Genomic DNA, 24,806 nt, shown 5'->3' on the forward strand with positions numbered 1-24,806 from the left:
AGGGAATTGGATGTAATATTTCCAAATTTGCAGACGACACAAAGCTGGGGGGGGAGGGTATGCTGTGAGGAGGATGTCGTGAAACTCCAGCACGATTTGGACAGGTTGGGTGATTGGGCAGAAACATGGCAAATGCACTATAATGTGGATAAATGTGAGGTTATCCACTTTGGTGGCAAAAACAGGAAGGCAGATTATTATTTGAATGGTAATAGATTGGGAGAAGGGGAAGTGCAAAGAGACCTGGGTGTTCTTGTACACCAGTCGCTGAAGGTAAGCATGCAGGTGCAGCAGGCGGTTAAGAAGGCAAATGGTATGTTGGCCTTCGTAGCAAGAGGGTTCGAGTACAAGAACAAGGATGTCTTGCTGCAGTTGTACAGGGCCTTGGTGAGACCACACTTTGAGTATTGTGTGCAGTTTTGGTCGCCTTACCTGAGGAAGGACGTTCTTGCCATGGAAGGAGTGCAGCGAAGAGTCACCAGGCTGATACCTGGGATGGCAGGAATGACGTATGAGGAGAGATTGTGTCGATTGGGCTTATACTCACTGGAGTTTAGAAGATTGAGAGGGGATCTCATCGAAACCTATAAAATTCTGTCAGGCCTGGGCAGACTAGATGCAGGAAGGATGTTTCTGATGGCCGGGGAGTCCAGAGTCAAGGGTCATAGTCTAAGGATAAGGGGTAAGCCATTTAGGACTGAAATGAGGAGGAATTTCTTCACCCAGAGAGTGGTGAACCTGTGGAATTCTCTGCCACAGAGGGCGGTGGAGGCCAGTTCATTAAGTATATTCAAGAAAGAGTTGGATATATTTCTTAAGGCTAAAGGGATCAAGGGATATGGGGAGAAGGCAGGGACCGGGTACTGAATTTGGATGATCAGCCATGATCTCATTGAATGGCGGAGCAGGCTCGAAGGGCCTACTCCTGCTCCTATCTTCTATGTATCTATCTATGTATCTATGTATGAAGGCCAACATACCATTTGCCTTCTTAACCACCTGCTGCACCTGCATGCTTACCTTCAGCGACTGGTGCACAAGGACACCCAGGTCTCATTGCACTTCCCCTTTTCCCAATCTATTACCGTTCAGATAATAATCTGTCTTCTGGTTTTTGCCACCAAAGTGGATAACCTCGCATTTATCCACATTATACAGTGTCTGCCATGCATCTGCCCAATCACCTAACCTGTCCAAATCATACTGGAGTTTCTCTGCATCCTCCTCACAGCACACACGCCCACCCAGCTTTGTGTCGTCTGAAAACTTGGAGATATTACATCTAGTTCCCTCGTCTAGATCATTAATATATATTGTGAATAGCTGGGGTCCTAGCACTGAACCCTGCGGCACCCCACTAGTCACTGCCTGCCACTCGGAAAAAGACCTGTTTATTCCAACTCTTTGCTTCCTGTCTGCCAACCAGTTCTCTATCCAAGTCAGTATCTTATCCCCAATCCCATGTGCTTTAACTTTGCACGCCAATCTCTTGTGCGGGGCCTTATCGAAAGCCTTCTGAAAGTCCAAATACACCACATCCACTGGTTCTCCCTTATCTATTCTACCAGTTACATCCTCAAAAAAGTCCAGTAGATTAGTCAAGCATGATATGCCTTTTGTAAATCCATGTTGACTTTGCCTGATCCTGTCACTGTATTCCAAGTGCTCTGCTAGTACATCTTTTATAATGGACTCTAGCATTTTCCCCACTACCGATGTCAGGCTTACCGGTCTAACAAGCAAGGGAATACACTATAAATGGTAGGACACTGAGAAGTGCAGAAGCTCAGAGAAACCTTGGAGTGCATGTCCACAGATCCCTGAAGGTGGCAGGACAGGTAGATAAGGTGGTTAAGAAGGCATACGGGATACTTGCCTTTAATAGCCAAGGCACAGAATATAAGAGCAGGGAGGCTATGGTTGAACTGTATAAAACACGAGTTAGGCCGCAGCTAGAATACTGCGTGCAGTTCTGGTCACCACATTACAGGAAAGATGTGATTACACTAGAGGGGGTGCAGAGGAGATTTACGAGGATGTTGCCTGGGCTGGGGAATTTTAGCTATGAGAAAAGATTGGATAGGCTGGGGTTGTTTTCTTTGGAATAGAGGAGGATGAGGGGAGACCTAATTGAGATGTATAAAATTATGAGGGGCTTAGATAGAGTGGACAGGAAGGACCTATTTCCCTTAGCAGAAGGGTCAATAACCAGGAGACATAGATTTAATGTAATTGGTCAGAGGTTTAGAGGCGTTTTGAGAAGAATTCTTTTCACCCAGAGGGTGATGGGGGTCTGGAACTCAGTCTGAAAGGGTGGTAGAGGCAGAGACCCTCATCACATTTAAAAAGTACTTGGATATGCACTTGAAGTGCCATAACCTACAAGGCTACGGACCAAGTACTGGAAAGTGGGGTTAGCGTGGATAGCTCTTTGTTGGCCGGCATGGACAAGATGGGCTGAATGGCCTCCTTCTGTGCTGTAAATGTCTATGATTCTGTGAACTGTCATGGTATTCCTTATAAATTGCAGCATCCAAATGCACTGCTCCTTTGACAAATGGAAGTATGTATGCCTCTGGCCATAGATTCTGGTATGGTTGTACCAATGGGTGGGTGCAGAGTGTCGTTGATGAAGCCGGACCTTCCGGGCATCTCCCTAGTGATCCTCTTCTTCCTCTAAAAAGCACCGATTTACCATTTGGAAACTAACTGTGGCACTATTGCAGCTAATGGAAAAAAAGGCTGCACTACAACAGTTGGTAAAAAGGCTGCTAAATACCTAAGTGAGAATAGCAAAAAAACCCTAGAAAACAATTGAGAACTGTCTTGAAAATTAGAAATGCAATTTGCATATTAATGCAAAAATAGATGTATACATAGGTTATTGCTGTGAAGTGATGATGATGCTTTACATACATGGAGCAAATTCAGTGTTTCTGGGACACTTCTGCCATTGGATGCAGCCAAACTAAAGAATGCTTCCAAGCTGAATTTCTGCCAGCTTTCAAACTCCTACTGAATAGTTTGTGTGAAAGGTCTTTGTGTAATTACAGTACTACGGTGCATCAACCTTAAAACTTCCTCTGAGGCAAAATAAATTTTACTTGCTGTGTGTAAGGAATACTTAAATAATTCCCATACAGTTTCTAATGTTCCTCTTGCAAGAGTCCTGTAGAATTTTCCACCAAACACAAATACTTTAAATGTACAGATGTTGGTGTACATGTGGGAGTGAAACTATTTTGTGCATAATGCAGGTATCCGTTCTCTTTGTCCTTTCTGAATGCAAGATTAAATTTACAGTTTGTAGCACACAAATGTCTTTCTGTTATAATACTGGTAATTCTGTGAGCTTATAAACAGTTCTTCATTGGTATTTTCCAAATTAACTGAAAAATGCTAAGTGTATAATATTTAGCGAACTGTTAACTATAAAAAAGGTCAGATTGTACCACACCCACGGATTTGCCCGTTTGAAACTAATGAACAATGACACTTTATCAATCTGAAAGTGCCCTTGTATCTTAAGCTATCTATAGAAACTTTGTAAATTCAAACTGACGAGAATCAAGCATGCAGACGGGACTGAGCAAATATCACAAAGATAGACTAAATTTAAGTTCCCTGCTTTGATTTCGATTGTTTGATCAGTAATAGATGTCTACTTGTTATGACACGCTAACTGCTGCACTGATAGTTACACACCCTTGTCTCACTTTGTGTCTGCTCAGTAATTAAGCAACATTTTCAAAACTGAACTGTTGATTTCAACTAAATCTCTATCACAAAAAAATCACACTTTTCAGTTTTAGTCAACAGCTCACTGATAGTAACTTTACCAACAATTATAATACTCATTTTGTCAGTAAATATGATTTTTTTTTAAATTGAAGACAACAGTTACACGTATGAGCTGGCTCAAAGATTGATATTTATAAAAGAAAAGTAGATACACAAAATACATTTCACAGATATTACGAATTTTCAAATTGAAATTTATAAACAATTACAATAATCTAAATACACCAACTGGAAAATACTGAATAGTTGTCTCTCTGTGACTTCATTTTGGTCGATGCTGCTCTGGGCTTGGAAAACTGCTCAGGTGACCTTGACTGCAGACTGGACCCAATCGAATTGCTTGAAAGGAGCTAATCGTCCTTTGCATAAACAACCAGATCATTTTGCCAAAAAGTGGGAACAACACTTTTTTTTTGTATAGTACTGTAATGATAAATGTAGTTTCAGTTTCAAGCCTAAAACAACAGCTGAATATTTGATCTCAGTATTATTACACTGAGCATTAACTCCTCTTTTTTTCTAGATCCAATTTGTCAATATTCAATGATGATACAAAGATAGGTGGGAAAACAAGTGATGAGTACACAAAGAGTCTGCAAAGGGATATAGATAGGTTAAGTGAGTGGGCAAAATTTTGGCAGATGGAGTATAATGTGGGAAAATGTGAGTTTATCCACTTTGGTAGGAAGAATAAAAAAGCAAATTATTATTTAAATAGAGAGAGACTACAGAATGCTGTGGTACAGCGGGATCTGGGGGTCCTTGTACATGAAACACAAAAAGTTAGCATGCAGGTACAGCAAGTAATTAGGAAGGTTAATGGAATGTTGGCCTTTATTGCAAGGGGAATGGAGTATAAAAGCAGGGAAGTTTTGCTACAACTGTACAGGGCGTTGGTGAGACCACACTTGGAGTACTGCGTACAGTTTTGGTCTCCTTATTTAAGGAGGGATATACTTGCATTGGAGGCAGTTCAGAGAAGGTTCACTAGGTTGATCCCTGAGATGAGGGGGTTGTTTTATGAAGAAAGTTTGAGCAGGTTGGGCCTATACTCATTGGAGTTTAGAAGAATGAGAGGTGATTTTATTGAAACATATCAGATTCTGAGGGGGCTCGACAAGGTAGATACTGAGAGGATGTTTCCCCTCGTGGAGGAATCTAGAACTAGGGGGCATAGGTTCAGAATAAGGGATCGCACATAAAACGGAGATGAGGAGGAATTTCTTCTCTCATAGGGTCGTGAATCTTTGGAATTCTCTACCCCAGAGAGCTGTGGAGGCTGGGTCATTGAATATATTTAAGGTGGAGATGGACAGATTTTTGAACTATAGCGGAGTCAAGGGTTATGGGGAGCGGGCAGGAAAGTGGAGTTGAGGCCAAGATCAGATCAACCATGATCTTATTCAATGGTGGAGCAGGCTCGAGGGGCCAAATGGCCTACTCCTGCTCCTAGTTCTTATGTTCTAATATTGTAAGCCTTTAAAAAAAGTTATCGCCTCTTAATAATATTGCCCAATGTATACTTATGCATCACCACATGAGAAGTCAGCCAGCTCTACTTATTTTTATTCACAGGTGACTGGTTGAAAAGCAATCTGGTGACTCACAGTTACTCTGATATTTTATTGACCTCTGAGAACATTGCCACTATATATGTGGATACTGCATTGAGGAAGCCAGCTTTGCTGAAAGATCTGAAGTTTTGTAAAACTTCTTGGACATTGGTTTTATGTTGTTTGCTGCTCTGGAGCTTCTCTGAAGACTTAGAAACATAGAAACATAGAAGATAGGAGCAGGAGTAGGCCATTCGGCCCTTCGAGCCTGCTCCGCCATTCAACGAGATCATGGCTGATCATCCAAACCCTAGCACCCGGTCCCTACACCGACAGCCATCCCACCCAAGCCCTATCCCCGTAACCCCACGTATTTAATCCCCCCTAACCCTAACCCTAACCCGCACATTCTCCTGCCATTTATAGTGGGTACTGGAGAAAGTTAATTTTTAGTGTTGGGAAATTGATTTCCCAATAGGAATCCCTTACTTTCTGCGTCATGAAGAGGAGGAGGAGGAAAAAAATGGGAGAGGTTATATCAGAGGAACATGGAGTGAGGTGTCAGAGAAGATGATTGTTTCCAACACATCAACACCCAGTCCACAGGGTTTACAGACCCAGACAGTCCTATTTAGAATTCTCTGCCGATTATTGCTTCAGAAGGCTGCACCTTCTCTCGGAAGCTATTGAGGAGTTACACCAGGTGCTGGCTGAAGACCTGTAGCCCACTTCAATGAAGAGAGCAGCATCGTCTGTAGCAGTAAAAGTGACCACTGCCTTGATTTTTTTTTGCCACTGGGGGATCTTTCCAGACAACCTTTAGTGATTTTTGTCACATGACAGGCAGCAGCACACCACTGCATAGGGAAGATTACTTATGCACGCTGCAGACATGCCACAGAGTTTATTGCCTTCTCCATGGAAATGGTGAAACACAGAGAGAGCAATCCAATTCTACAAACTGTCAGGATTCCCACAGGTGCAAGCAGCAATTGATGGAATTCATGAACAGAAAAGGGTTTCATTCAATTAATGTGCACCTAGTGTGCAATGTCAATCACATTATCATGCCTTTTAATGTCTTGGAAGCTGTCATAACAGTTTCATCAGGTCGCAATCCATTATAGAGCCCTGAATATTGATTGGTGATCAGGGATAGGCCCTGCAGTCATAGCTTCTGACTCCTGTACAGCATCTGACGACAGATGGGTCAAAACAAATCTAATGAGGCTGATGGACTGCAAGAACTGTGATAAAGAAGACCATTGTCATTCTGAAATGGGCCTTAACGGCCAACACTAACACTTCCAGTTTCTAGGCCCTTGAGCTCAAATGTACAACACCACCAACTTGCATTTATAAAGCACCTTGTACAAAACTGTCTGAAGCCTCTTCACAGAAACATGCTAGAATGAATGTCAAATCATAGAAAGAATGATTAGCTGGGGTGATCAAAATATTGGTCAAAGAGGTAGGTTTTAAGGACTGACCAGGCAATGACTATCTCCAACAAGCGAGAGTCTAAACTACCGCCCCTTGACATTCAATGGCATTGCCATCGCTGAATCCCCCACCATCAACATCCTGGGAGTCACCTTTGACCAGAAACTTAACTGGACCAGCTATATAAATACTGTGGCAACAATAGCAGGTCAGAGGCTAAGTATTCTGCGGCGAGTGTCTCACCTCCTGACTCCCAAAAGTCTTTCTACCATCTACAAGGCACAAGTAAGGAGTGTGATGGAATACTCCTGTGATGGATGAGTGCAGCTCCAACAACGCTCAAGAGGCTCGACACCATACAGGACAAAGCAGTCCGCTTGATTGGCACCACATCCACCACCTTAAACATTCACTCCCTCCACCACTGACGCATCGTGGCTGCAGTGTGTACCATCTACAAGATGCACTGCAGCAACTCACCAAGGCTTCTTCGGCAGCACCTCCCAAACCCGCGACCTCTTCCACCTAGAAGGACAAGGGCAGCAGGCACATGGGAACATCACCACCTCCAAGTTCCCCTCCAAGTCACACACCATCGTGACTTAGAAGTATATCGCTGATCCTTCATCGTCGCTGGGTCAAAATCCTGGAACTCCCTACCTAACAGCGCTGTGGGAGTACCTTCACCACACAGACTGCAGCGGTTCAAGAAGGTGGGTCACCACCACCTTCTTAAGGGCAATTAGGGATGGGCAATAAATGCTGGCCTTGCCAGCGATGCCCACATCTCATAAACGAATAAAAAAGAGGGAAGTGAAGGGGTTTAGGGAGGCAGTTCCTGAGTGGTATCTAGGTGGCTGAAGGTACAGCCATCAATATTGGGCGAGAGGTGGAGGCGTTGGTGAGATGCACAAAAACCCAGAGTCAGAGGAATGGGTAGATAAGCTGGCAGTCTTATTTAGCTTCAGCATGTTGGGGTTATGGATTGAGACAGCCATTACATAGAGCTTCATGTAGTGTATGTACCTTGAAGAAGGAACTACATTCTGCAGCCCCTGTATACTGCAGTACCAGTAGTGACCACCCCTGTATATAAGCCTGTGTAGTAACTTTGTATAGTAGTTCCAGTTTTGTCTCCATTCAGTAAACACCAGTTATAACCAACTTCTGCAGTCCGTGTCTCAATTACACACGGACGGTACACTGGCGACGAACAGATCCGAACTTACCTACAGTTCTGCACCACCTCACGGGGATCCATCCCTGAAGCGAAGTTGTTAGAGGTCGAGGCCAGAAGAAAGAAAAAAAAACAAACAAACAGAAGAAGCGGGCGTCGACCGTGGGCAACCGCCCTCTGATTCATCGAATTCGAAGATTTGCAGGAGAGGCTGTCGAGAGCTGGGCTTGGTTATCCAGTCTATGGTGTTCCAGCTAACCGGGCTGGTGGCAGGTAGTACACTGATCCTTCCTGGGCTGCGGCGGGCTAGAGCTCGATCGGGTGGCTTTTCAACGGGGCCGAGCAGCGTTGTCGGGAAGGAGAGAGAGGGTGGAGCACACAGGGCGCGGCCGGTGCTACGAAGCTGGGCAGCGTACAGACCCGAGAAGAGGGAGGAAAGTGTCCCATAGGGTCTGCTCTGACGACGGGAACAGTAATTAAAATAAAAGAAATTGGAAGCGCAGAAAGCCGCAAGGAGCTGCAGTTTGCCACGGGGACTGCGGAGAGCGGCGTTGGCAGCAGCGCGGGGGGGAAGTGCGCGAAGACCATAGGGCGTCGCCATCAAGGCATAAAAACGCCAGCAACAGCGCTAGCAGCAGCGGAAAAGGCAAAGCGCGGGAGGTGCCATTTTGTTCAATCGGGGAAGAAGGCAAAGCGTGGGAGGCGTCATCTTAGACCTCCAAGATGCCGAAGACTGGCAATATCATTGCCTTCGATAATGCAATAGAAGACTGGACCACGTATGTGGAAAGAGTCGAAGTATATTGCAAGGCAAATGAAGTAGCCGATGAGAAAAAGGCATCGGTACTACTAAACTTAATGGGCGCAAGAACGTACGGCCTATTGCGGAACCTGATCACTCCAGTCAAACCGATGGCAAAGAGTTTTAATGAAATTGTTGATATCCTACAGGAACACCTAAATCCTACACCGCTGCTGATAGCAGAAAGATTTAAATTCCACAAGAGAAATCAGCATAAAGATGAGAGCAATGCTGATTACCTTACGGAACTACGCAAGCTATCAAAGCACTGCCACTTCGGAGCAGGACTGGCAGATACCTTACGGGACAAATTTGTCTGTGGACTCCTGAGTGAAGGAACCCAGAAGAGGTTACTCTCAGAGAAAGAGCTGACGCTAGATAAGGCTTTCAGCGTGGCAGTATCATACGAAGCAGCAGCAAGGGGAGCTGCGGAAATACAGCAAAAGCCACAGGAATACGGCACCCACGAAATGACACGGGGATTTGAAAAATGTTATCGCTGCGGCAGAACAACCCATGACCAGAAGGACTGCTGGTCCAAGGACAAAACATGCAGGCAATGCGGAAAGATGGGACACATTGCACGAGTTTGCAGGTCCAGGAAGAAGACTAACGACAACAAAAAGACTACTAAGGAAAAGTACAGGAAAGTACAAAAGATGACGGACAGTAGTTCCGAAGACCAGAAGAGCGACAGTGAATCCGGGAACAAGAGACTAAGCTGTCTCAAACTACACAACGTAATCGCAAAAGAGGATCACCGAACCATTTGGGTCACCCTCACGATAGCAGGGTCCCAAGTCAAAATGGAATTGGATACAGGATCAGCCCTGACCGTCATGAATTGACGAGACTACGAGCGGCTATTCTCACACATACCCTTGAAAGACACATCCATTGTCTTGAAGACATATACGGGGCAGAAAGTATACCCCAGAGGGAAAATAAGGGTGCCTGTCGAATACAACGGCAAGGAAATACAGAAATTGTATCTGTACATACTGCAAGATGGTGGACCACCGTTATTGGGACGTGAATGGATCAGAAAGATAAGTTTAGACTGGCACTCCATTCAGGCACTGACGGTGGCTGGTAAAAAGGATGACGACGTCACACCTGGACGATTGTCAAAAATCTTGGCTAACGCTAAAGAGGTATTTCAACAAGAACTGGGAACTCTTAAAGGCGTAACCGCCTCGATAAAAATAGAAGAGAATGCAATTCCCAAGTTTTTCATAGCAAGACCGGTACCGTATGCAATTCGCCCAGCCGTCGAGGCAGAGCTGGAGAATCTGGAGAATGCAGGCGTGTTAACTAAGGTAGACTGGAGCGAGTGGGCGACACCCATCGTTCCTGTCATGAAGAAAACGTTAAACAATAAGTCTGAGGAGCCAAGGAAGGTTCGCATCTGTGGGGACTTCAAGGTGACTGTGAACCCAGTCCTTCACACAGTACAGTATCCTCTTCCGAGGATAGAAGATATTTTCGCCTCACTATCTGGAGGGAAACGTTGTACAAAAATTGACCTAGCGCAAGCATATTTGCAGATGGAGGTTGAAGAATCCTCTAGGAAATATCTCACGATAAACACTCACAAAGGTCTTTACCAGTATAATCGAATGGTATTCGGAGTTGCATCAGCCCCGGCTATATGGCAAAGAGCGATGGAACAAGTCCTGCAAGGGATTCCGGGGACTCAGTGTTACTTGGACGACATCCTAGTGACGGGTGAAAATGACAGTGAACACCTTGCCAACCTAGAGCAGGTGCTCACTAGACTAAGAGAACATGGGCTACGAGCCAATCGCCCCAAGTGCGAGTTTTTTAAGAAACAAATATCGTATTGTGGCCATGTGATTGATGAAGAGGGGTTACATAAGTATCCTGGCAAAATTGAAGCGGTAGTTAAGGCTCCAGCGCCTGAAAATGTGTCGCAACTGAGGTCATTCCTCGGATTGGTGAATTACTACCATAAGTTTTTGCCAAATTTGTCCACAATTCTGCACCCACTGAACGCCCTGCTACAAACTGGAGTAGCATGGAAATGGAGCGATGAATGTAAGCGGGCCTTTCAGAAGTGTAAAGGCCTGATCACTTCAAGAGAAGTATTGGCTCACTACAACCCATCACTACCGATAAGACTGGCGTGTGATGCGTCTCCCTGCGGCGTTGGAGCGGTACTGTCACATAAATCCCTTGATGGTTCAGAGAGGCCGATAGCTTTTGCGTCACGCTCGTTAACTGCAGCCGAGCGTAACTACGCCCAGATTGACAGAGAGGCCCTCAGCCTGGTGTGGGGGGTGAAGAAGTTCAATCACTACCTGCACGGACAGAAATTTACTCTACTAACTGATCATCAACCTCTTGTCTCCATTTTCAACCCTAAGAAGGGCGTCCCGATAATGACAGCACAACGGCTACAGAGGTGGTCCCTTTTCCTAGGGGCACACCAATATGACATCGAGTACAAAGGAACTAAACAGCATGGGAATGCTGATGGATTGTCGCGCCTACCGTTGCCGACGGTGGAAGAAGCACCTGCAGTGGATCCTGTGGAGATATTCCACTCGACCATAGTCGAATGTCTCCCTGTGACGAATGCAAACATAGAAAAGGAAACACGAAATGACCCGACACTCTCCAGGGTCTATGATTTAACGGTGAAGGGATGGCCAGCACATGGCGAACCACTGTTGCCAGCATTCTCGCCGAGAAGAGAACAGCTGTCAGTGTGCCGAGGAACCTTGATGTGTGGATCCAGAGTAGTAATTCCACCCAAATTGAAGGATAGAGTGCTCAATGAGCTTCATGAGGGTCATCTGGGAGGGGTAAAAATGAAGAACTTAGCCAGAGCGTTTGTGTGGTGGCCGGGAATCGATAGAGAAATCGAAGAGATGACCAAGAGCTGTACAGGATGCCAGAAGGTCCAAAACGCCCCACCACAAGCCCCTCTACATCCATGGGAGTGGCCCTCATCTCCATGGCAAAGGGTACACATTGATTTTGCTGGTCCCTTTATGGACTCGATGTTTTTAATTGCGGTGGATGCACATTCAAAGTGGCCAGAGGTAATAAAAATGTTCTCAACCACCACAGAAAAAACTATCACAGTCTTACGAACCATATTCGCTAGAAATGGGCTGCCTGAACAGATTTGCTCCGACAATGGACCACAGTTTGTGTCTGAAGAGTTCCGGAGGTTCTTAAAGAACAATGGTGTTAAGCATTACACATCCGCCCCATATCATCCAGCCACCAATGGATTGGCTGAGAGGTTCGTTCAAACATTCAAGAAGGCTATCAAGGCAATGTGTAATGAAGACATACCCCTACAACACAAGGTGGATAACTTCTTGTTTGCCTACCGGAATGCGACACATGCGGTTACCAACCAAACTCCAGCCATGATGTTCTTCAATCGAAGACTAAGATGCCGCTTGGATTTGGTTAAGCCAAACATCAGAAGAGATGTGGAGAACAGGCAGTTTCAGAATATGAATGAAAGGCCGACCAGGAGTTTTAAGATAGGTCAACCAGTTTTGGCCCGGGACTACCGCACAGAGAAATGGCAGCCAGGAACGATCTGCACACGGCAAGGACCTCTAATGTATACCGTGGACGCTGGAGAGAGCATTGTAAGACGCCATGCTGACCAGATTCTAGAGTCACTGGAAAACGTCAAATCTACACCACAATCCTATACACCTGGTGGTGAAACCGAAGTACCAATTGCATCTACCTCAGAATCGGTGATATTGGAAGCAGACGAACCAAACAACGACGTTGATCCCGAATCAACTTTGCCAGAAGAACCTGATACCCCAAAGAGGCGTTATCCGGGCAGAATTAGGAAGCCTCCTCAAAGACTGAATTTATAATTGCTTAACTTCAGCTAATGTATATAGCAACTGTAATTGTAAATATGTTATTTAATTATTAATCGAATGTTATGTACTGTTTAGCTAAAAGGGGAGGAATTGTAGTGTATGTACCTTGAAGAAGGAACTATATTCTGCAGCCCCTGTATACTGCAGTACCAGTAGTGACCACCCCTGTATATAAGCCTGTGTAGTAACTTTGTATAGTAGTTCCAGTTTTGTCTCCATTCAGTAAACACCTGTTATAACCAACTTCTGCAGTCCGTGTCTCAATTACACACGGACGGTACACTTCACAAACCTTATTGCTGCTTTGAGGTCTGCTGCCATGAGGATCAAGAGACATGCTGGGGAGTGCTCAGTGCCAGGTACATGGCACATGTAGGTCCAGATAAGCTGCTATCTCACATCCAGCCATCTATTCTAATGACAGAAGTGCTAGAAGGTGATGATGGTGTTTGCCCTGGTGAACCCGCTTGCTGCATCTGTTGCGTATTGACTGATGTTAGAGTGGGATACGGAAGAAAGGCTACACTAGTGCAGTAGGAGGTACTATTCTGAGGTTGGAACTAAGGAACGTTCCTATATAATAGTACATGCTTTATGCAATGTGTATTTAAATGCAAAAAGTTACTATAGTGTCCTTATTTTGTGAGACCAGACACCAAAAATCAGCCCTTATCTGTGTAACTTTGTAAGAAATGTTATCGTGTAGGCATTTTTAGATTCTATTTGTATACATCTATATCTTATTAAAAATCTTGCTTAGGCATGTGCTCCATTGAAATCTGCAATGTAAATATTTCAAATGGGAATTTCAATGTGAAAAAGTCAGCACTTATCTGTTACATTTACTGAAAACTAAGGGGAATTTTAACCCCCACAACAGGCAGGAGAGGGTTGAGGGGGGGTTAAAATTTCAAAAATCTGAATCAACCCGCCCACCCCCACCTCGAACATGCCCATTTCTAGTTTTAACAGAGGCGGGTTGAGGGGCAGGCAACTATCCTACTCTCGAGAGGCTGGTCAGTTTGTTAACTATGTTAATGAGGCTGTGTGCCTCAGATTTTAGCAGCCATTTAACAGCTGCAGGCTGGGTTCTCCAGGGCTCGGGAAACCTGGCAGCTGAAGCGAGGCAATAAAGGCCGGATCTAGCAGGTAAATGCAATTGCTGCCCTGCTTGTGGGCCAGGAGGAGCAGGAGTGCTTCCTCCGCCCCCCCCCGCAGCTAACCTACATAAGAACATAAGAAATAGGAGCAGGAGTAGGCCATTTGGCCCCTCGAACCTGCTCCACCATTTAATGAGATCATGGCTGATCTGATCTTGGGCTCAGCACTATTTCCCTGCCCGCTCCCCATAACCCATCACTCCCTTATTGTTCAAAAATCTGTCTATCTCCACCTTAAATATATTCAACGACCCAGCCTCCACAGCTCTCTGGGGCAGAGAATTCACAGGTTTACGACCCTGAGAGAAAAAATTCCTCCTCATCTCACTTTTAAATGGGCGACCCCTTATTCTGAAACTATGCTCCCAAGTTCTAGAATTCCCCATGAGGGGAAACATCTTTTCTGCATCTACCTTGTCGAGCCCCCTCAGTATCTTATATGTTTCAATAAGATCACCTCTTATTCTTCTAATTTCCAATGAGTATAGACCCAACCTGCTCAACCTTTCTTCATAAGTCAACCCCTCATCTCTGGAAGTAACCTAGTGAATCATCTCTGAACTGCCTCCAATGCAAGTATATCCTTCCTTAAATAAGGAGACCAAAACTGTATGCAGTACTCAAGGTGTGGTCTCAGCAATACCCTGTACAGTTGTAGCAGGACTTCCCTGCTTTTATGCTCCAACCCCCTTGCACTAAAGGCCAACATTCCATTTGCCTTTTTGATTACTTGCTGTACCTGCATGCTAACTTTGTGTTTCATGCACAAGGACCCCCAAGTCCCTCTGAACTGTAGCATTTTGTAATCTCTCTCCATTTAAATAGTCATTTGCTTTTTTATTTTTCCTGCCAAAGTGGATAACCTCGCACTTTCCCACATTATACTCCATCTGCCAAATGTTTGCCCACTCACTTAGCCTGTCTATATCCCTTTGCAGATTCTTTGAGTCCTCTTCACAACATGCTTTCCCACCCAGCTTTGTATCATCCCCAAACTTGGCTACATTACACTCGGTCCCTTCGTCAAAGTCATTAATGTAGATTGTAAATAGTTGAGGCCCCAGCACCGATCCCTGTGGCACCCCACTAGTTACCATTTGCCAACCAGAAAATGACCCATTTATCCCGACTCTCTGCTTTCTGTTAGTTAGCTAATTCTCTATCTATGCTATCGCCCTTTTAGAACTGAGATGAGGAGGAATTTCTTCTCTCAGAGGTTGTAAATCTGTGGAATTCTCTGCCCCAGAGAGCTGTGGAGGCTGGATCATTAAATATATTTAAGATGGAGATAGACAGATTTTTGCAAGATAAGGGAGTGAAGGGTTATGGGGAGCGGGCAGGGATGTGGCTTTGAGCCCAAGATCAGCCATGATCTCATTGAATGGCTGAGCAGGCTCGAGGGGCCAAGTGGCCTATTCCTGCTCCTATTTCTTATGTAAGCTGGGATTGTTCTCCTTAGAGCAGAGAAGGTTAAGGGGAGACGTAATAGAGGTATTCAAAATTATGAGGGGTTTTGACGGAGCAAGTAGGGAGAAATTGATTCTTCTGGCAAGCGGGTCGGTAAACAGGGGTCATAGGTTTAAAATAATTGGCAAAAGAACTAGAGGGGAAATAAGGAGAATTATTTTCCTATATAGGGTTGTTAAGATCTGGAATGCACTACCTGAAAGAGTGGTGGAAGCAGATTACATAGGAACTTTCGAAAGGCACTTGGACATGTACTTAAAAAGGACTATTTTGCATAGCGATGGGGAAAAAGCTAGGGTGTGGGACTAAATTGGACAGCTTTTTCAAAGAACCAGCACAGGCACGATGGGCTGAGTGGCGGCCTCCTGTGCTGTAAGATTCTATGAATATCAGACTACTTGATAGATGGATAGTTAAAGCGCCCCCATGACATCATTACTTTATTGCTTTGCTGCCCTTCTAATTTGATTTCTCTGCCTTCCACCATTGTTTGGTCTGTCATGCCATTAGGTGGTGTTTTAATGCAACTTCAAATGTTAAATGACAATCCAGATCTGTCATGTCACTACGAGGGAGTTGAAATTGTTCAGGTGCAGCTGGATCAGAGAGTTGGCACTTGTTATTGATCTCTAGGTCAAAAAATTATTCAACTATTCAATAGCCCATTGAGGGCTGAAATAATTTAAATGGACTAGTGTGGTTGAGGAGGGTTTAAACTAAATTGGCAGAGGGGTGGGCACCAGCATATAGAAGTAGAAAAGAGGAATAAGGTGCATAAAGGAGGGAGAGTGTTGGATAGCGCTAGAGAAGGAAGTAGGAACATATTAGATAGCAGCAGACTGAGAAGGACTACAAGGAATACAAAGACAGGTTTGGAATGCATGTATGTAAATGAACAAAGTGTGGTGAATAAGGTTGGTGAGCTACAAGCGCAATTAGCTGTGTGGGAATATGATGTAGTGGCAATAACGGAAACGTGGCTTAAAAATGTTGAGGACTGGGTGCTTAATATTCATGGATACAAGGGACACGATCTTGCCAGCCCTGGGGAGGTGGGTATGGAGGCCGGACTGCTGGGAAAACGGCAAAATTTGGGGGTGGGTGCCCAACCCACCTCCATGCCATCTTGCCAGGAGGCGGGTAGCCGTCCCGCGCCGAGTCCCGTCTCCTTGGAGGCGGGAAGGGGATTAGTGCCACATATCTGCCTGTTAACAGGTAGTTAATAGGCAGATAAGAGGATTATCCCCATTTTACCAAAAAAAGTGCGGGCTTCCCGAAGGCTCTGAACCCCGCCAGGGTCACCGAGGCGAGTAGTGGGTCTGCGGGGGTTGGAGGGATCCAAAAGTGTGCTGTGGAGGTAAGTGATGAGTGCAAGTGTGGAGAGGTGAGTATCTGAGGTAAGTGAAAAGTGTTAGAAAAAGTGTACTTACCTTTGTTTCTTCCTGCAGGCTTCAATCATTGGGGATGCAGAGAGTCTCGCACCTCCGCAGCAGAGGTGACAGATGACTGTTGCATTCTCCAATGCAACAACCATCTAATTTCTGCAAAAGAAAGAGCTTTGATGAGGTCTTGAATTCAAGAACTCATCAAACTACAGAGAATGTCTGTTCGACAGCTTCACAGAGCTGTCAAACGATGACAATTCCCTTAATTGGCCTGCTAAACCCGCTGGGCGGGCTTAATAAGGTCAATCAAGGGAAAATAGCGTGGGTTGGCCACAAATCGATGGAGGCGACACATCGACTCGCTAAGCAGCAGTCCCGCCTCCAACGCACCCCCATTGGCAAAATCACCCCCAAGGTGTTCAGAAAAGATAGGGAAGGAAAAAAGGGGGGTGGGGTGGCAGTACTGATTAGGGAAGACATTGTAGTGTTGAAAGAGAGGATGTCCTTGAGGGGGCAAGGACAGAATCTATTTGGTTAGAGTTGAGAAGCAAAAAGGGTATGATCACACCATTTGGGGTATTCTATAGGCCTCCAAATAGTGAGAGATAGAGGAGCAAATCTGCAGGGAAATTACAGAGATGTGGAAGAACTACAGAGTGGTGATATTGGGGGATATTAATTACCCAAATATGGATTAGGATAATGTTAGTGAAGGGAAAGGAGTGGGAGGAATTTCTGAAATGTGTTCAGGAGAACTTCCTTGACCAGTATGTTCTCGGCCCAACTAGGAAGGGGGCATGAAATAACAACAGAAAATGCTGGAAGCACTCAGCAGGCTAGGCAGCATCCGTGGAGAGAGAAACAGAGTCAACATTTCAGGTCTGTGACCCTTCATCAGAACTGGAAAAGGTTAGAGATGTAACAGGTTTTAAGCAGGTACAGAGGCAGGGAAAGAGGATGGGGAGGGGAGGAAGGAACTGCAGGAATAGTCTGTGCTAGGGTAGGAGGCAGAAGAGATTAAATGTTGCAAATGGGGATGGCAGAATCATCAACAGCCGCCTGAAAAATGGGGGCAGGGGTTATAGTCTGAAATTGTTGAACTCAATATTGAGTCCAGAAGGCTGTAAAGTGCCTAATCGAAAGATGAGGTGCTGTTCCTCGAGCTTACGTTGAGCTTCATTTGAACAGTGTAAGAGGCCGACACAGAGAGGTCAGATTGGGAGTGGAGCTGAACGGAGGTGTTCCGCAAAGCAGTCGCCCAATCTACATTTGGTCTCCCCAATGTAGAGGAGACTGCATCGTGAGCAGCGAATACAGTATACTAAATTGCAAGAAGTACAAGTAAATCGCTGTTTCACCTGGAAGGGGTGTTTGGGGACCTGGACAGGGGAAGGGAGGAGGTAAAGGGGCAGGTGTTGCATCTCCTGCGCTTGCACGGGAAGGTGCCAGGTGAAGGGAAAGGGCTGTTGGGGGTGATTGAGGAGTGGACCAGGGTGTCGCGGAGGGAGCGGTCCCTTCGGAATGCTGAAAGGGGAGGTGAGGGGAAGATGCGTTTGGTGGTGGGATCACGTTGGAGGTGGCAGAAATGGTGGAGGATGATCCTTTGAATCCGACTCTTCCCTTTCCTTCCTTGACTTCTGTCTCCATTTCTGGCGATAGGCTATCGACAAACATCCACTACATCCACTCCCACATCTACCTGGACTACACTTCCTCCCACCCCGCTTCCTGTAAGGACTCTATTCCATTCTCCCAGTTTCTCCATCTCCGCCGCATCTGTTCTGATGATGTCACCTTCCATACCAGTGCTTCCGATATGTCTTCCTTTTTCCTCAACCGAGGATTCCCCTCTACCGTGGTTGACATGGCCCTTGACCGTGTCCGTTCCATTTCCCGCACTTCTGCTCTCACCCATTCCCCTCCCTCCCAGAACCACAATAGGGTTCCCCTTGTCCTCACCTTTCACCCCACCAGCCTCCACATTCAATAATTAGCGTGTTGCAGCTCTCTATTTTGTTTTGAACTTTCTGTCCCATCAAATCAATCAACTTGTCATAAATACTTGATGACAGATAGGACTTACATTTCTTCTGAGCCCGAATTTAGTCATGTGATGAGTCAAGAATGGATCAAATTGACCAATCAACTCCAAAGTCCCAAAATTGTCTCCATCATTTGCCGAACCTAACAGCTGATCTTGACCACTGAATGCAAGCCAGTGCTCACTTAAGAACTTGATCACAGCTACCAAACGCATAAGAACATCTCTCTAGTATGACATTCTGATGGAAACTTCTGAGCTAGATCTGCATCCACTATACCTGTTGCCTTTGCATGGCATATGCATGCCAGCAAACAATTTTGGTGTGCCAAGCTTGTCTCATGTTCAGAAATGTGCTTAGGGTGTTTCCAGTCGCCGAACCCTTCGGTAAAGGTATGCAGTCTGCTTGTTGAAATAGGTTTGTAGCAAAGCAGGAAAAATCTGAACTAAAAACAGAAAATACTGGAAATGCTCAGCAGGTCTGGCAGCATCTGTGGAGAGAGAGAGTTAACGTTTCAGCTCGATGACTTTTCGTCAGAACTAGATTTCCAGTAGATGTCAAGTAAATATACCACTCTCATATAACAATTTCACCGTTATGTACCCAACATGAAAATAAGATCTTTCGATAGCACTGGTGGCTTCAAAGAACCTTGCTGCTTGAACTATTGGTTTATTTTTGGGATCTTTCCCAGCAAAGCCACTCCTTTCATCTCCCTTTATTGTTTCTGCTTTCTCTCAGCATATCCACTTAGATAATGGCGGTTGCTAGAATAATCCATCATGGAGTTCTTTTGATAGTAACTACAGTGTCAATCCCCTAGGAACTAGAGCTGTAGATTTTTAAGAATCCCGTTAGCCAGTGAAACTTAAGCGAGGTTTAAACAGGTTGCTTCAGGGCTGAAGCGATTTAGAATGCATGTTGTAGGTTAAAATGGTGCTCGTTTCCACTGACAAGCTTTTCAATTAAAAAACGTGCCATTAATACGGCTAACCATTAAAAATAATGCTCTGTTCTGTTATTTTAAAAGTATAATAACTTGTGTTGGAAGAAACTGGATAGTTTTAGACTAACCATTCCTCTGAATTGTACAGTGCTACAGCTCGCAACAACCGATTGAAGCCGTAAAGTAAATGTTCTGCTTGATCTAATCCACGAACTCCGCACTGACACTAGGCACTATCGTTCCACATTGTCTTGCATATTATTTAAGTAGAATCTGCAGAAAATATATAGGGACCAAAATTAACAAGTGCGTTCAGCAAGATGTAACCATTTCATTTATAATTAAGATATTACAGTTGGATGATGTCCAGATACAGCCTATGCCTAGAAACTAAACAACCAACCTTGTGAAGTGCTGCAGAGGCTTCTAGAAGTTCTTCCACCATGTCTTCCCACCTTGCTGTAAGGCTTCAATGGCATCTTCCATGACGTTCCACACTTCCTGCTATGCTCACTCACTGCTGGTTTCTTGACTTTGGCATCTTTCCACCTTGTTGCGGCTCCAACGGAGTCTTCCACTACCTTTTAAATGGTCAGGTTAACAACAGCATTCTTCGATTTGTTTCTGTGACACTCCAATTTTCTTCTCTCCTCTTCCAAAAGTGCTGGGTCCTTGCTGGGGTACAGTTCCACAGGTGCTAACCACACTTTACTACATCACCCAACTGGCCAGGCCATTCTTTATCTGTGAGCCTAAATATTGAGTGATGCTGAGCTATTTGTCCAACAGACAACACAAGAATTTTTTAAACCTGGTTTGACCAGGACCGCATAAAGAATTCTTCCATCGGGTAATTGTAATTCTTACAAAGGGTAAATCGTGATTGACTAATCTACTGGAATTTTTTGAGGAGGTAACTGGTAAATTAGATAAGGGAGAACCAGTGGATGTGGTGCATTTGGACTTTCAGAAGGCTTTCGATAAGGTCCCGCATAAGAGATTAGCGTGTAAAGTTAAGGCACATGGGATTGGGGGCAAGGTACTGACTTGGATAGAGAACTGGTTGGCAGACAGAAAGCAAAGGGTTGGAATAACAGAAAATGCTGGAAAAACTCAGCAGGTCAGGCAACATCCGTGGACAGAAATTTGAGTCGACGTTTCGGGTCGAACCCTTCTTCAAAACTGGAAAGAAAAGGTAGATCGGAGGCAGGGCTGCGATCGGACAAAAGAATAAAAGAAACAAAAGAAGTAAAAAAGAGACAATAAAAGGTGTTAGAAGCTAGACGAGATGGTAATAGGCTGAGATTGGGTGTGAAGTGTACTGGCAGGGCAAGGGATAGCTGCCAGGTGTGAGAGCGAAACAAAAGGAAAGGCGGGGGGGGGGGGGGGAAAGGAGTGGAAAAATTACAAGAAAAAATGAAATAGGGGCCGAGGTTATGATCTGAAATTGTTGAACTTGATATTGAGTCCGGAAGGCTGCAGAGTGCCTAATCGGAAGATGAGGTGCTGTTCCTCGAGTTTACGTTGAGCTTCCGTGGAACAATACAAGAGGCCAAGGACGGTGAGGTCCGAGTGGGAATGGAGCGTTGAATTAAAATGACAGGCGACCGGAAGCTCGGGGTCACCCTTACGGACTGAACGGAGGTGTTCCGCAAAGCGGTCACCCAATCTGCGTTTGGTCTCCCCAATGTAGAGGAGACCGCATCGTGAGCAGCGAATACAGTATACTAGATTGCGAGAAGTACAAGTAAATCGCTGTTTCACCTGGAAGGGGTGTTTGAGGCCCTGGACAGTGGGAAGGGGGGAGGTATAGGGGCAGGTGTTACATCTCCTCCGCTTGCACGGGAAGGTGCCAGGCGAAGGGGAAGAGCTGTTTGGGGTGATAGAGGAGTGGACTAGGGTGTCTCGGAGGGAGCGGTCCCTGCGGAATGCTGAAAGGGGAGGGGAGGGGAAGATACGTTTGGTGGTGGGATCACTTTGGAGGTAGCGGAAATGCCGGAGGATGATCCGTTGAATGTGGAGGCTGGTGGGGTGAAAGGTGAGGACAAGGGGAACCCTATCGTGGTTCCGGGAGGAAGGGGCAGGGGTGAGGGCAGAAGTGCGGGGGATAGAACTGACACGGTCGAGGGCAGTGTCAATCACGGTAGAGGGGAATCCTCGGTTGCGGAAAAAGGAAGACATGTCTGAAGCACTGGTGTGGAAGGTGGCATCGGCAGAGCAGATACGGCAGAGACGGAGAAACTGGGAGAATGGAATAGAGTCCTTACAGGAAGCGGGGTGGGAGGAAGTGTAGTCCAGGTAGCTGTGGGAGTCAGTGGGCTTGTAGTGAATATTGGTCGATAACCTATCCCCAGAGATGGAGACGGAGAAGTCGAGGAAGGGAAGGGAAGAGTCAGAGATGGACCATGTGAAGGAAGGGTGGAAATTGGAGGCAAAGTGAATGAAATTGTCAAGTTTGGGACGAGAGCAGGAAACGGCACCGATACAGTCATCAATGTATCGGAAAAAGAGGTGAGGGAGGGGACCCGAGTAGGACTGGAACAAAGATTGTTCCACATAGCCCACGAAAAGGCAGGCATAGCTAGGACCCATGCGGGTACCCATGGCAACACCTTTGATTTGGAGGAAATGAGTGGAGTTAAAGGAGAAGTTGTTCAATGTGAGAACAAGTTCAGCCAGGCGGAGGAGGGTGGTGGTGGATGGGGACTGGTCGGGCCTCTGTTCAAGGAAGAAGCGGAGCGCCCTCAGGCCATCCGGGTGGGGGATGGAGGTGTAGAGGGATTGTATGTCCATGGTGAAAATGGAAAGAGTTGGAATAAATGGGTCTTTTTCCGAGTGGCAGGCAGTGACTAGTGGGGTACCGCAGGGATCGGTCCTTGGACCCCAGCTATTCACAATATATATTAATGATCTAGATAAGGGAACTAGATGTAATATCTCCAAATTTGCAGACGACACAAAGCTGGGTGGGCGTGTGTGCTGTGAGGAGGATGCCGAGAAACTCCAGGATGATTTGGACAGGTTGGGTGTTTGGGCAGAAGCATGGCAGATGCAATATAACGTGGATAAATGTGAGGTTATCCACTTTGGTAGCAAAAACAGGAAGGCAGATTATTATCTGAATGGCAATAGATTGGGAGAAGGGGAAGTGCAACGAGACCTGGGTGTCCTTGTGCACCAGTCACTGAAGGTAAGCATGCAAGTGCAGCAGGCGGTTAAGAAGGCAAATGGTATGTTGGCCTTCGTAGCGAGAGGGTTTGAGTACAGGAACAAGGATGTCTTGCTGCAGTTGTACAGGGCCTTGGTGAGACCACATCTTGAGTATTGTGTGCAGTTTTGGTCGCCTTATCTGAGGAAGGATGTTCTTGCCATGGAAGGAGTTCAGCGAAGATTCACCAGGCTGATACCTGGGATGGCAGGAATGACGTATGAGGAGAGATTGGGTCGATTGGGCTTGTACTCGCTGGAGTTTAGAAGAATGAGAGGGGATCTCATTGAAACTTATCAAATTCTGACAGGACTGGACAGACTAGATGCAGGAAGAATGTTCCCGATGGTCGGGGAGTCCAGAACCAGGGGTCACAGTCTAAGGATAAGGGGTAGGCCATTTAGGACAGAAATGAGGAGGAATTTCTTCACCCAGAGAGTGGTGAACCTGTGGAATTCTCTACCACAGAAGGCAGTAGAGGCCAATTCATTAAATATATTCAAGAAGGAGTTGGATATATTTCTCAAGGCTAAAGGGATCAAGGGGTATGGGGAGAAAGCAGGGACTGGGTACTGAGTTTGGATGATCAGCCATGATCGCATTGAATGGCGGAGCAGGCTTGAGGGGCCAAATGGCCTACTCCTGCTCCTATCTTCTATGTTTCTATGTTTCCACCTTCTCGCTCTGTCAGTGCTCACACAGCCTCAGGCTCTTTCTTCGACCGCGTCTTTCCTTCCTGCCACTGGAACCATGTGCGGAGTGCACAGCATAGGGACGAGTCTGAACACAGTCAGTCAGGAAACTAACACCCTCCTGGCCCCTGCACTGAAATCCCAGTCACTGCCTGCTGGCCAGATTACAATTCTCACAATCGGCTGGCAGCGCTGTTCAAGTTAATGGATGGTTGAGCCTCAGCTCTTTTTTTTGTTCGTTCCTGAGATTTATTGCCCATCCCTAATAGCTGTTGAGTAGGTGATGCTGAGCCGCCTTCTTGTACCGCTGCAGTTCGCATGGTGAAGGTACCCCCAGAGTGCTGTTAGGGAGGGAGTTCCAGGATTTTGACCCAGCAACTTTGAAGGAATGGCAATATATTTCCAAGTCAGGATGGTGTGTGACTTTGAGGGGAACTTGGAGGTGATGGTGTTCCCATGCGCCTGGTGTCCTTGTCCTTCTAGGTGGTAGAGGTCGCAGGTTTGGGAGGTGCTGTCGAAGAAGCCTGGGTGAGTTGCTGCAGTGCATCTTATAGATAGTACACACTGCAGCCACGGTGCGCTGGTGGTGGAGGGAGTGAATGTTTAAGGTGGTGGATGGAGTGCCAATCAAGCGGCTGCTTTGTCCTGGATGGTGTCAAACTTCTTGAGTGTTGTTGGAGCTGCACTCATCCAGGCAAGTGAAGATTATTCCATCACAATTCTGACTTGTGCCTGGTAGATGGTGGGAAGGCTTTGGGGAGTCAGGAGGTGAGACACTCACCACAGAATACCCAACCTCTGACCTGCGTAAATGTGGCCCTACAAATATCCATTGAGATTTCAGGCCTGAGATCTTGTCACAGAAATCATTGATATAAAATCAGAAATGTGTAGCAGAAATAATTTAAATTGGTTAAAATGGCTTCAGTTCCTGAAGGTATGATCAATGAGATGATATTTCAGGATCAGTGAAAACTTTACAAAGCAGATGCAATGAATGTTTAGCTAATATAGACCTATCACTAAGGACCATATGTACAGGTGTTCCTTGGCTATACTCCAGTTGTGTTATTATAATGTAATACAGTCGTAGTAAAATGCATTCAATACCACATTAAAGCTCTTAAAATCACACTACTAGTCCAACCATCAACCTCTTTGCTATAAATTTGAAGAGATGATTCAGTTGGTTATGGCTGTTGATCTTGCCTGGGGAAGTCTGGCTGCCAACTGTTAAATTGCT

General features: G+C 45.7%; 1 long non-coding RNA gene across 1 annotated transcript in view; it reads right to left on the bottom strand.

Annotated features, from left to right (window-relative positions):
• Positions 1 to 3,913: 3,913 nt before the first annotated feature.
• LOC147122139 (uncharacterized) overlaps positions 3,914 to 24,806 on the bottom strand; it is a 44,065-nt gene continuing 23,172 nt past the window's right edge. The window contains exons 2-3 of the long non-coding RNA XR_015077686.1: positions 18,997 to 19,207; positions 3,914 to 4,224 (exon numbers count right to left, since the gene is read on the bottom strand). This is a non-coding gene — a long non-coding RNA (uncharacterized LOC147122139). The remainder of the gene's footprint in view (positions 4,225 to 18,996; positions 19,208 to 24,806) is intronic.

Source organism: Somniosus microcephalus, chromosome 3, assembly GCF_052327205.1.
Source record: "Somniosus microcephalus isolate GS21.2 chromosome 3, FLI_Smic_1.0, whole genome shotgun sequence".
Lineage (NCBI taxonomy): Eukaryota > Metazoa > Chordata > Chondrichthyes > Squaliformes > Somniosidae > Somniosus > Somniosus microcephalus.